Below are 11,600 nucleotides of genomic sequence, written 5' to 3' on the forward strand. Positions count from 1 at the left end.
ATCTCCCGGATATTGATCTAGGCAGGCCACTCTGAAGAATAAGTGGTCAGATTTCTTCAAAGTCCGTAGGATTCCAGCAACGGAATCTATGGTAATACTCTCCTACTTCCACTCGGGAATCTCAACTCTCTAAAGTAAACCGCCCAGCCTCTGATTCTCATACTTCACCTGTTGGCAGTTCAAGCACCGATCCACATACTCCACTAGATCTTTCTTCATTATTTTCTACCAATAGTGTTGCTTCAAATCCTGATACATCTTAGCAGCACCAGGATGAATGGAGTACCACAAACTATGGGCCTCCTCAAGAATTAACTCACGTAGCCCAATCACATTGGGTACACATATCCGGCCTTGCATCCACAACACCTCGTTATCTCCAATAGAAACCTCCTTGGAATTGTCGTGCTGCATTGTATTCTTAAGGACAAGCAAATGAGGGTCATCATACTGATGCTCTCATACAAAGAAGACCGAGAAATCACGTAATCAAGGACCCGACTAGGCTCCAAAACATCCAGTCTCACAAACTAATTGGCCAAAGCCTAAACATCAATAGCTAGTAGCATATCTACTGCAGGTAAGTATGCCAAACTGCCCATACTCTTCGCCTTTCTACTCAAGGCACCGGCCACCACATTGGCCCTCCCGGGATGATACAGAAGATTAATATCATAGTCTTTCAGCAACTCTAACCATCTTCGTTGTCACAAATTAAGATCCTTTTGCTTGAACAGATGCGGGAGACTCTGATGGTCTATATAGACCTCACATGGAACACCATACAAATAGTGCCTCCAAATCTTCAATGCATGAACAATAGCTGCCAATTTCAATTCGTGCATCAGATAATTCTTCTCATGAACCTTCTGCTGCCGAGACGCATAGGAAATTACCCTATCATCTTGCATCAATGCCGCGCCAAGCCCAACACACGACGCATCACAAATCATCAGTGTAAGACCCCGAACCCATAGCCAACACTAAAACTAGGGCTATAGTCAAAGTAGTCTTGAGCTTTTGAAAGATCGTCTCACACTCCTCACACCATCTGAAAGGAGAACCCTTCTGGGTCAATCTAGTCAAAGGTGCATCAATGGATGGGAAAGCCTCTACGAAATAGTGATAATATCTGGCCAACCCAAGGATACTCTGAATCTCAATAGCTGAAGAGGATCTGGGCCAACTCTGAACTACCTTAATCTTCTTCGGATCTACCTTGATCCCCTCATTAGACACCATATGACCCAAAAATTCCATCGAATCAAGCCAGAACTCACACTCGGAGAACTTTGCATATAACTTCTTCTCCCTCAAGGTCTGTAGCATGATCTTCAAATGTTGCTCATGATACTCCCAGCTGCGAGAATGTAACAAGATGTCATCTATAAACACAATGATGAATGAGTCGAGATATGGATGGAATACATTGCTCATCAGATGCATAAATGTTGCTAGGGTGATGGTTAGCCCAAATGACATAACTAGAAACTCGTAGTGACCATACCGAGTCCTGAAAGCAGTCTTCAGAATATCCAAATCCTAAATCCTTAGCTGATGATACCCTGACCTCAAATTAATCTTCGAGAACACTCTATCACCTGAAGTTGGTCAAATAAGTCATCAATGCGTGGTAGTTCATAGTACCATTCTTATTCTCTACGAACAAAACCGGAGCACCCCAAGGTAACGCATTAGGCTGGATGAAACCATTATCAAGCAAATCTTGCAGCTGGTCCTTTAACTCCATCAACTCCACTGGTGCCTTACGGTATGGTGGAATAGAAATGGTCTTAGTGCCTGGTATTAGGTCAATACCAAAATCGATATCCCTATCGGGCGGCATGCCTGTTAGATCTGCTGGGAGCACATCTGGGAAATCCCTCACTACCAGAGTTGACTTAACGGTAGGATTATCAGGACTAACATCTCTCACAAAGGCTAGATATGCTTCACACCCCTTCTCAACTATCTGATGTGCCTTAAGGAAGGACACAACCCTGCTAGGAATATAATCCAATGGACCCCTCCACTCCAACCACGGAAAACATGGCATAGCTAGTGTCACAGTATTAGCGTAACAATCCAGAATAGCTTGATAAGGATACAACCAGTTCATGCCCAAGATCACATCAAAGTCTACCATATTGACTAACAATAGATCAACTCTGGTCTCAAAACCACCAATAAACACGACCGATACACACGGTACATAAAAATAGAACCTCCCACAAGCATGGACACATATACAGGAGAACTCAAAGAATGACGAGACATATCCAAATGCGGAGCAAAGTAAGATGACACATATGAATAAGTGGATTCCGGATCAAATAAGATGGATGCATCCCTATGACAAATCGGAACCATACCTGTGATGACAACATCTGATGCAACTGCCTCTGTCCTACCAGGAAAAGCATAGAAACGAGTCTGACTTCCCCCTCTAGGGTGACCTCTACCCGCCTGACCTCCACCCCTAGCTAGTGGGGTAGGTAGAGCGGCAACTAAAGCATCAGTCCCTCACCATATATCTGATATTACCACACTCAAAATAATCACTCAGTTGGTGTGGCTACTGAAACTAACCCTGGCATGATCGGCTAGACTAACTACTGAAGGCACCCCGTGTAGGAGGTGCACTAGACAGTGGCTGAGAAAAATAGGCAACCTGAGACCTCGGAATAGCAGGAGCATCACTAGTAGCTAGAAGTGCTGAATGAACTGGGCGGCTCACATAGCATCTGCCATGACGGGTTGTAACTGGAGCACGCGCACCATTATATCCTCCCAAATCTCAAGGCCTATTATCCTCCCTATCCTCTCTCTTACGACCCCGCTTACCCTCCAACTTCTGTGCGATCTCTACCACCTGCTGATATGGAGTATCCATCTCTAACTCTCGAGCCATATTGAATCTAATACCATAGTTGAGTCCCTCGATGAATCTGCGGACTCTCTCTCTGACTGTAGAAACCAAGGCAGGTGCATGTGGACAACTCACTGAATCTGATAGCATTCTCTCAAACTGACATAGTCCCCTAACGCAGCTCCTCAAACTCGGTGCGCCATGCATCACAATGGATATGGGGAACAAACTCTCTCAAAAACATCTCTGAAAACTAAGCCCAAGTGAGTGGGGATGCATCGACTGGTCTACCCTCCTCATAATCCTACCATCACCGATACACTGCTCCTGATAACTGAAATGTAGTAAAAGCAACTCCACTCACCTTCATAATACCCATGGTGCGGAGAATACGACGACACTTCTTTAGAAAACCTTGCGCATCCTAGGTAGTTGTGCCATTAAAAGTAGGAGGATCATACTTCTTAAACCTCTCAAGTCTCGTCTGCTCCTCCTCAAAAGCCTCCGGCCTGACCTCAGACTGAGCAGGTATAACGGGCTATGCTGGCATGACACCTGGGACTTTATCAATGTGGACATGCCTGAGCTAGAGTGTCGAACACGCTCAAAACCTATGCTAGGGTCTCCTGAAGTCCAGGGGCAGTAACTGGCACCACGGTTTCATGTCCCCCACCAGAGCTACTGGTGGCTCCTCAGTCACTGCTCGGATAGGTGCTTTGGTTGTAGCACGTGCCTCTACCCTGGCCTCGCGTGGCTCTAGCAGGGGGTGCGGGTGTCTGATCATCGTATCCAGCAGTGTGTGTCCTCACCATCTATGAGAGAATAGAAATAATAAGATTTAGATTTCAATGTCAACAAATTCGCATGATAAGGAATCAAAGAAGTGGAATTTGCTAACAGTTTTGTAACCTCTCGAAGATAAGTACATACGTCTCAGTACCGATCTGCAAGACTCTACAAAACTTGCTTATGACTCGTAACACTATCAACCAAGAGTTCTGATACAAACTTGTCACGACCCCAATTTCCAACCTTAGGATGTCGTGATGGCACCTAGTCTCTAAGACTGGATAAGCCTAATATTTATTGATAGCTTAGAAAAATAATGAAACTGAGATAATAAAATAAACCGATAAAGCTCATAATAACTCCAAAATGGAATATCAACAACATAATACCCAAAATTGATGGAAGTGGGTAATGAGTTCTACAGAATGCTCTAAAATCTCTAATACAACATTGCCTGATAAAAGGATAAACAGTAATGAGAAGATATTAGAAGGTAACTTCGAGGCCTACAGATGTCGAGCAAGTATACCTTGAAGTCTCCGAAAAGAGCTGAATGATCACTAGCACTCGACACGAGTATATGTACTGCAGAAGCGTAGTATGAGTACACCATAACAGTACCTAGTAAATATCAAGCCTAACCTCGATAGAGAACTGACGAGGCCAGATCAAGACACCTACTAGGATAAAAACAACTGAACATAATATAACATAGTCTAATAATGGAAAGCGATGAAGTAAATGATAGATAAGTAGTTCAGTAATGTAAGTTAACAACGGAAATTTAAGTGGTAAATGTAGCAAGTAGTGAACACATGATGAAACAACAAGTGGTCAAACATGGACAATTTCAAGTAAGACAATGAAGAAAACAATAAAAACTGTTCAACCAACAAACGTCTTTTAGCATGGAATGTACAACAAGAATCACAACCGAGGTACCACGCCTCATATTTACATTTCACAATTTCAATTACAATCTCTCCTTTAATCACCACGTGAGCCTTGCATTTATTTTTAAAAATATTTTCTAAGAAATAGCTACACGCGTTTTAGCCCCTTATCTCAATGTGTGTCTTCAAGTAATTCCCTTACTAGCAACACACGTATAAATCCTACCTTATCTCACCGTATTGTATCAACCCCTATCCTTACACCACCACATGCGTATCAATATCACAACATAATAATCAATTCTCACCACATGTGGCCATATGCCACAACACTTGCCAAAAACAATAATACAAATGTTACCACAAGATATAGCCCATGGCACAATCGCAATGTATACAAGAATCTCAAAAACAATAAAATAAATGAGGAATTCTCAACAAGGAAAGATATCTCAACAATTTAATAACTTCAACCTCAAATCTTTATTTCTCAAAACTTTTACAAAATTTTTCAATTTTCCTCTTTGATTCTCATAAATTTGATGTTAAATCTAAGATGTAATCATGAATTAAAGTTGAAATTTGATTAGAATCACTTACCCAATATTTGTAGATGAACATTTCCTCTCCAAATCGCTTCCTTTCGAGTGTAGGATTCTAAAATATGAAAAATGAGACTTAATCCCGACTTTTCAGCACTTTATGCTGAGTTGCAGATGTCAAAATTGCGACACTGGGTTCGAACCCTTGCAATTGCAAAGGAATTTTTGCAAGTTCGGCTACTGAGAGCCTAAGGGGAACTTCGCAAATGCGACAATGGGTTCGCAATTACGAACCCTATTCCAATCGCAAATGCGACAAACTATATTGCAATTGCGATTATACCCAAATCTGCATATGTTCGCAATTGTGAGTGACATATCACAATTGCGATACTTGACCCTCACATTCTCATTTTTCAATTACGAGGCTGGTGCTCGCAATTGCGACATCAGAGACACCAGCACACCAACAACCTGTTTTCAGTCCAAACCTTTCTGAAACACGTCTGAAACTCATCCAAGCTCTTGGGGCTCCAAACCAAACATCCACACAAGTCTAAAAATATCATAAGAACTCGCTCGTATGATCAAAATACAAAAATAAAATCTAGATCTATGAATCAGACATCAAAATGCATGAATTTTAAAGAAAAGTTCAAGAACTTCTACAATATCAACCAAGCATCTAAATCTTATCAAATCAACTCCAAATGACACCAAATTTTGTTGATAAGTTCTAAATAGCGTAATAAACCTACTCCAAGTCCCAAAACCAAATTTCGAATCCGATAGCCAAATATCAATCTACGGTCAAACTTGAAAAATCTTCTAAACCTCAAATTGTCAACTTTCGGCAAAACAATATAAATCAACCTACAGACCTCCGAATTCGATTCATGACATATGCCTAATTCCAAAATCACGATACCAACCTATCGAAGACATCAAAATACCATTCCTGGGTTGTTTTCACAAAAGTCAAATTTTGGTCAACATTTCTAACTTAGTCTTCTAAACCAAGAACCAAAGGTTCCAAATCAATCCAAATCCTTCCCGGAATGAAACTAACCAACTCCACAAGTTATAAAATCACAAATACACATATGTAAAGCATTTAAAGGGTAAACAGGATGCAAATACATAAAACGACCGGTCAGATCATTACAACTATCTCTAATTTCAACATCATCTCCAAGTTTAGAATCTGACTGTGGCTCACCTAACCTCTACCCATGGTGATAACATAAAGTATTATTTTGAATTATTTCATATATTATTAAATGTGGCTTAACCATATCACATGTTTCTGAATATGCATTACCACATTTACCGCATAGACATCCTATTTTATGTGTTTCTCCTAGTCTTATAAAAGCATAATCCAAGAATTTCTCCGCCCCCTAGTTTGTAAGCATCATCAAGTCGATCATGAACAAGTTGCATCCATTGTTTGTCAGGTGTCATAATCTAGTACATGCATAATATATATATATATATATATATATATACACACACAACAAATATAACAAAAATATATTAACAAAATAATGCAAAAGGAGCAAAAAGTAAATGGAATGACATTCGTTAATTACTTAGAATACTTATTAAGAATCTATGAATATTCATATAGTTTTATTAATTAATTTAATAGATCAATTAATAATTTTTGAATACATCATATTGACAATTAACTTATGTGCAATTTAATATGACTTGCACTCTTTGGAGTTTATGCAAATATTGGCCTGGTTTTTCATTTTTTCTTATTTTTCTTGTACCAATTCCGACATAACTGATAATGTTCTTTCCATGGTTAGATATGATAGTAACATAGTTAACTTTTTCTTATTTCCTAGTTAGAAAGTCTTGCTTTTTATCATTAATAGCTCAAAACTAGCCGTACTTTCACAAATTTTATTTTCAAAATAAAGATGATAATTCATTTTTCAGCTACTAATTCTTAATTGTTTAATTGGTTTTGCAAGATATGAAGCTCCACTTTTGAGATAAACACAGAGCTCCCTCAATGAGATTTGATGCCTATTATGTAATAAAGATATTTATTGTCTATTAAGTAGCAACCTGGTAAATGCATATTTGACTTCCATAAAGCTCTATGATTCATTAAAATTCTGCTTGTTTATCGGTTACTCAGGATGCTAGTCGATAAAATTACAGCTACATGGTACTGTGTGTTATTCCTAATTTATTCTAATTCAAATTTTTTTAGGTATTGCCAATAAGTACAGAAATAACATAAAATTCAGTCCAGTCTTTTTTAATAGCACCACAATTGTGTCTCAAATATCCAAGTGCACTAGCACAACCCAAACCATTTTACTGAATAAAACAGAACGAATGTTATTTTTACAGCAAAGACAATTATATATTTTCCAGGTTTCAAATTGGTCAATCATAAATAACTAGATAGTGAGAATGGAAAATAGCCAAAACTAATGCCTAATAGCAAAAACTAAAGTGCAGCAAAGAGAAATCACCAAACAATTGTTCTACGGTACAATTACCACATTAGCAGAAACATGAAGATAAAAAAGAACAACTACTAGTATCACAATTATAGTTGCTTTAGATAAATGATCCAAAATTAATAACACAACTATAATATTAATTATTTATTATGTCCCCGGTTTTGTTTTTTAATATTTTTTGGTTAATTAGGTCAAATTAAGTCTTGTGATGTAATGACTCGGTCGGCTATTTTATATATTGTAGTCCCGTTACCCTACTTATTATCACTTCTATATTCATTTGTGGTTATGTGACTTGCCGAGGTAGTTGGATTGGCTTTCAGAATATTTTGGGGTGAATTGAGATACTTAATCTCAAAGTTGAAAGCCTGAGTTGGAAGAGTTGAAAGGAGTTCGACTTTTTATGTGGACAACTTCGGAATGGAGTTTTGATGGATACAATAGCTTCGTATGGTAATTTTGGACTTAGGCTTATATCTGGATGTTGAATCGGAGGTCTGTAGATTGATTTGATACTTTTTGGCGAAAATGAGAAAGTTGAAGAATTGAAAAGTTGATAGGTTTGACCGAGGGTTGAATTTATTGATATTGGATTCGAATTATAGTTTTGAGAGTTGTCATAGGTCCGTTGTGTCATTTTTGACTTGCATGTAAAATTTGAGCTCATTCGGAGTTGGTTTGATATGATTCGGCATTGGTTTTGAAAGTTAAATGATTATTATTTTATTAAACTTGAATTGAAGTGCGATTCGTAGATTTAATATTGTTTGGTGTAATTTAAGGTCTCGAGTAAGTTAGTATTTTGTTTTAGGATTGATTGGTGTGATTGAACGTGGTCCATGGTTCTTCGGGCGTATTTCTGATAGGTGTCAGACCATTTCTTCATGTGTTGGAACTGTTGATTTATGTGCTTCTGGTTTCCTTCTTCACGATCGCGACGGATGAATCGCGATCGCATAGAGTCTTTGCTGGCAGGTGGGTTTTTGATCTTCACATTCGCGAAGCGTTGGGGTGTTTGTTCAGCATGAACGCGAGTATGGGATCTTGTTCGCGTAGAAGGAGGGTGAGGCTATGCGGTAGCACGCGATCTTCAGCGCGGTCGCGAGGACTGGTCAGCGATCGTGTAGCTTGGGGACGTTTCGTCATGGTGTTCGTCTATGTTGCCTCGCGTTCGCGTAGGAGGTTTAGGGAGCTGGTAGAATTTGTTCTTCATGATAGCGAAGGCTTTTTCGTGATCGCGAAGGGTAATAACAGGGTAGATTATATAGTATTCTATTTCGAGGGTTTGGTTCATTTTAGGATATTTTGAGTTGTAGAGCTCAATTATGGTTTGACTCAATTTTGTTCAATAATCATTATTCCATCATTGTTTTAGTCATTTAGTTAGTGATTTGAGTTGGAGAAATTTAGGATTTTTATAAAAACTTTCCTAAACCATAAATTGAGGATTTGAAGATCGATTTGAGGTCAGAATTGGATAATTTTTGTATGGTTGGACTCGTATCAGAATGGGTATTCGGAATTTATCTTTACTCACTTTTGGTGTTAGATATTGATTACCCATTAACTATTACACCTAATTTAGGAATTTCAAGTTGGGATTTGGGGGTTTTTGACTATGTTATTGGAGAGTGAAATTTGATGATTTGAGGATCGATTTGTGGTTGGAAATGGATGAAAGTGGTGTCATTAGACTCGTATTTGAATGGGTGTTCGAAATTTATAAATTTTGTCAGGTTTCAGGGTGGGGGCCTAAGGTTGACTTTGCATATTTGATTCAAGATCTTAGCTTTATCAATCGGAATGGGTTCCTATGTCTTTTATTGATTATATTAAGTTATGTTGGCTAGATTCTATACCTTTCATTGTTAATATACTCTTACAAATGTTAATCTATTCTTACATGCTTTATTTGACATTGTAAACACTTGTTGTGCCTCTTACTTGTTGTTTTGCTCTTATATGCTTAGTTAAAGTTATTCCCTTCCTTATTGGCTTGTTACATCTTTAATTGTTGAATTACTTGTAATTGAAGTTGTTACTTCATAAAATATCTTATTGTTGAGTTATTGGTGTTAAAGTTGAGAAAGTTATTATCACATTGAGGTGAACTTGTTAATTGTTGAGATATCTTTCTTATTGAGCAATTTACTTTTATTTTGTTATTGTTGAGATTGTGTATATTGTGGTTGAGCCATGGGCTATTTGTTGTGAAAACATTGATATTATTGATTCTTTTGGTAAGTTGTGGCATATGGGCACTTGTGGTGCGAGTTGTGATTATGTTGTGATATTGATATGCATGCGATGGTATAAGGCTAGGGGTTGATATACATGCAGTGAGATAAGGTGGGCTTGATAACGCGTGTTGCTAGTAGGGAAACTTCTTAAAGTCACGCGGTGTGATAAGGTGGGCTAAAATGCAGGTAGCTATTTCGGAAAAAATAATTTTCAAAACTTAAAGTAAGGCTCCCACGGTGATATAAGGAAAAATTGTGATTGAAATTATGAAACGTGAATACGAGGCGGTACCTCGGTTGTAATTCTTGTTGTGTATTTCATATTGAAAAGAGATATTGGTTGAACCGTTCTTGTTGCTTTTATGTTTGCTTGTCATACCAATTTTGTTAGTATTTGATTATTTGAGGTTCTCATTAATTGCTTTCTTCTTGTTGCCTTTCTGCTTACAATTCTGTCATTATTTTACGTTATTAGACTGCTTTGTTATCATTCTTTTCTCTGTTTCCATTACTTCTCGTAATTATATTTTTGTTCTTTTTATTATGTCCTAATAAGTATCTTGAACTGGCCTTGTCACTACTCTACCGAGGTTAGGCTTGATACTTACTGGGCACCATTGTAGTTACTCATACTACGCTTCTACACATCTTTTTGTGCAGATCTAGGAACGTCTACCCGTGTTGGACGTTAGTGATTGACTTGTTAGCTGTCTTCCGGAGACTTAAAGGTATACCTGCTCGGCGTCCGCAGGTCTTAGAGTCACCTTTTGTTTTTAGACTTCTACTGTTTATTCTTTCTCCAAAAACAGTATTGTATTACTAGACTATTAGTGTCACATCTTACTCATAAAGCTTCATTAACTCTCTCTTCTTATTTCCCGCTAACATCTATGTCTATCACTTTATTTTGAAAACTCGAACAAGACATTCTTTTACTTCTAGCTCCCGTTGCTCCATCCACTGGCTCTTCGGGTTGCCTAACATTTTCTCTTTACTAGGGACGGGAGCCATACTAAGGTAATAATTATCCTTTACAGGATTCCAATACCTGTCTTTGTATAAAAACACTTCTTCTTTTTTTTTAACACCCTAGTATTCATATCTAGTTGTACTATTCTAGAATACACCATATGGGTGCCTCGCAAGGAGAATTATTACCATGTTTGTAATATCCTTCGAAAATGTCAGCTAACGCTAACAATCCATCCAACATTTTGGGTTACTTTAACCCCAGCCGGATCCTATTATTCGTCTTCTCTTTATACTACTTCTGTTAGCCCTCATAGGGCATAAATGAGTTGGGTGTGGCCAATTATACATACCTCTGTTATTGTTGAAGGTTACTCAAAAGGATTATATTCCTCTGCCTGAATTGTAAATAATGACAATCTTTATTAACTGGGCGCCATGTACCCTTCTTCATCTTGCTTCTTTTACTTGTTGAGACTTGTATCTTTCTTCTTACTCTAGATCGTGTGGTAGAGCTCAGTTGTAAGAACTCAATTTCTACTCTATCTTATTAATAATATAATGATGCCTCCATCCAAAAAGATGGTTGGTAAGAGATATAGCTGTGGAAGAGTACCAACATACCGTATCTTTCATATCGTACTATCATTGGCAAATGGGCGAAACGGGTCATCATGGGCTAACCAGAATAAACATAGAATGACCCAACCTGATATAGAAACTTACATACGTGACATACGGGCCTATAAGGCCAACATGATCATTTGTAAACTCAAAAAATAAGCCGATAAGGCCATACAAGTATCTGT

The sequence above is a fragment of the Nicotiana tomentosiformis genome, chromosome 6 (genome assembly GCF_000390325.3).
Source record: "Nicotiana tomentosiformis chromosome 6, ASM39032v3, whole genome shotgun sequence".
In the NCBI taxonomy this organism is placed as follows: Eukaryota; Viridiplantae; Streptophyta; class Magnoliopsida; order Solanales; family Solanaceae; genus Nicotiana; species Nicotiana tomentosiformis.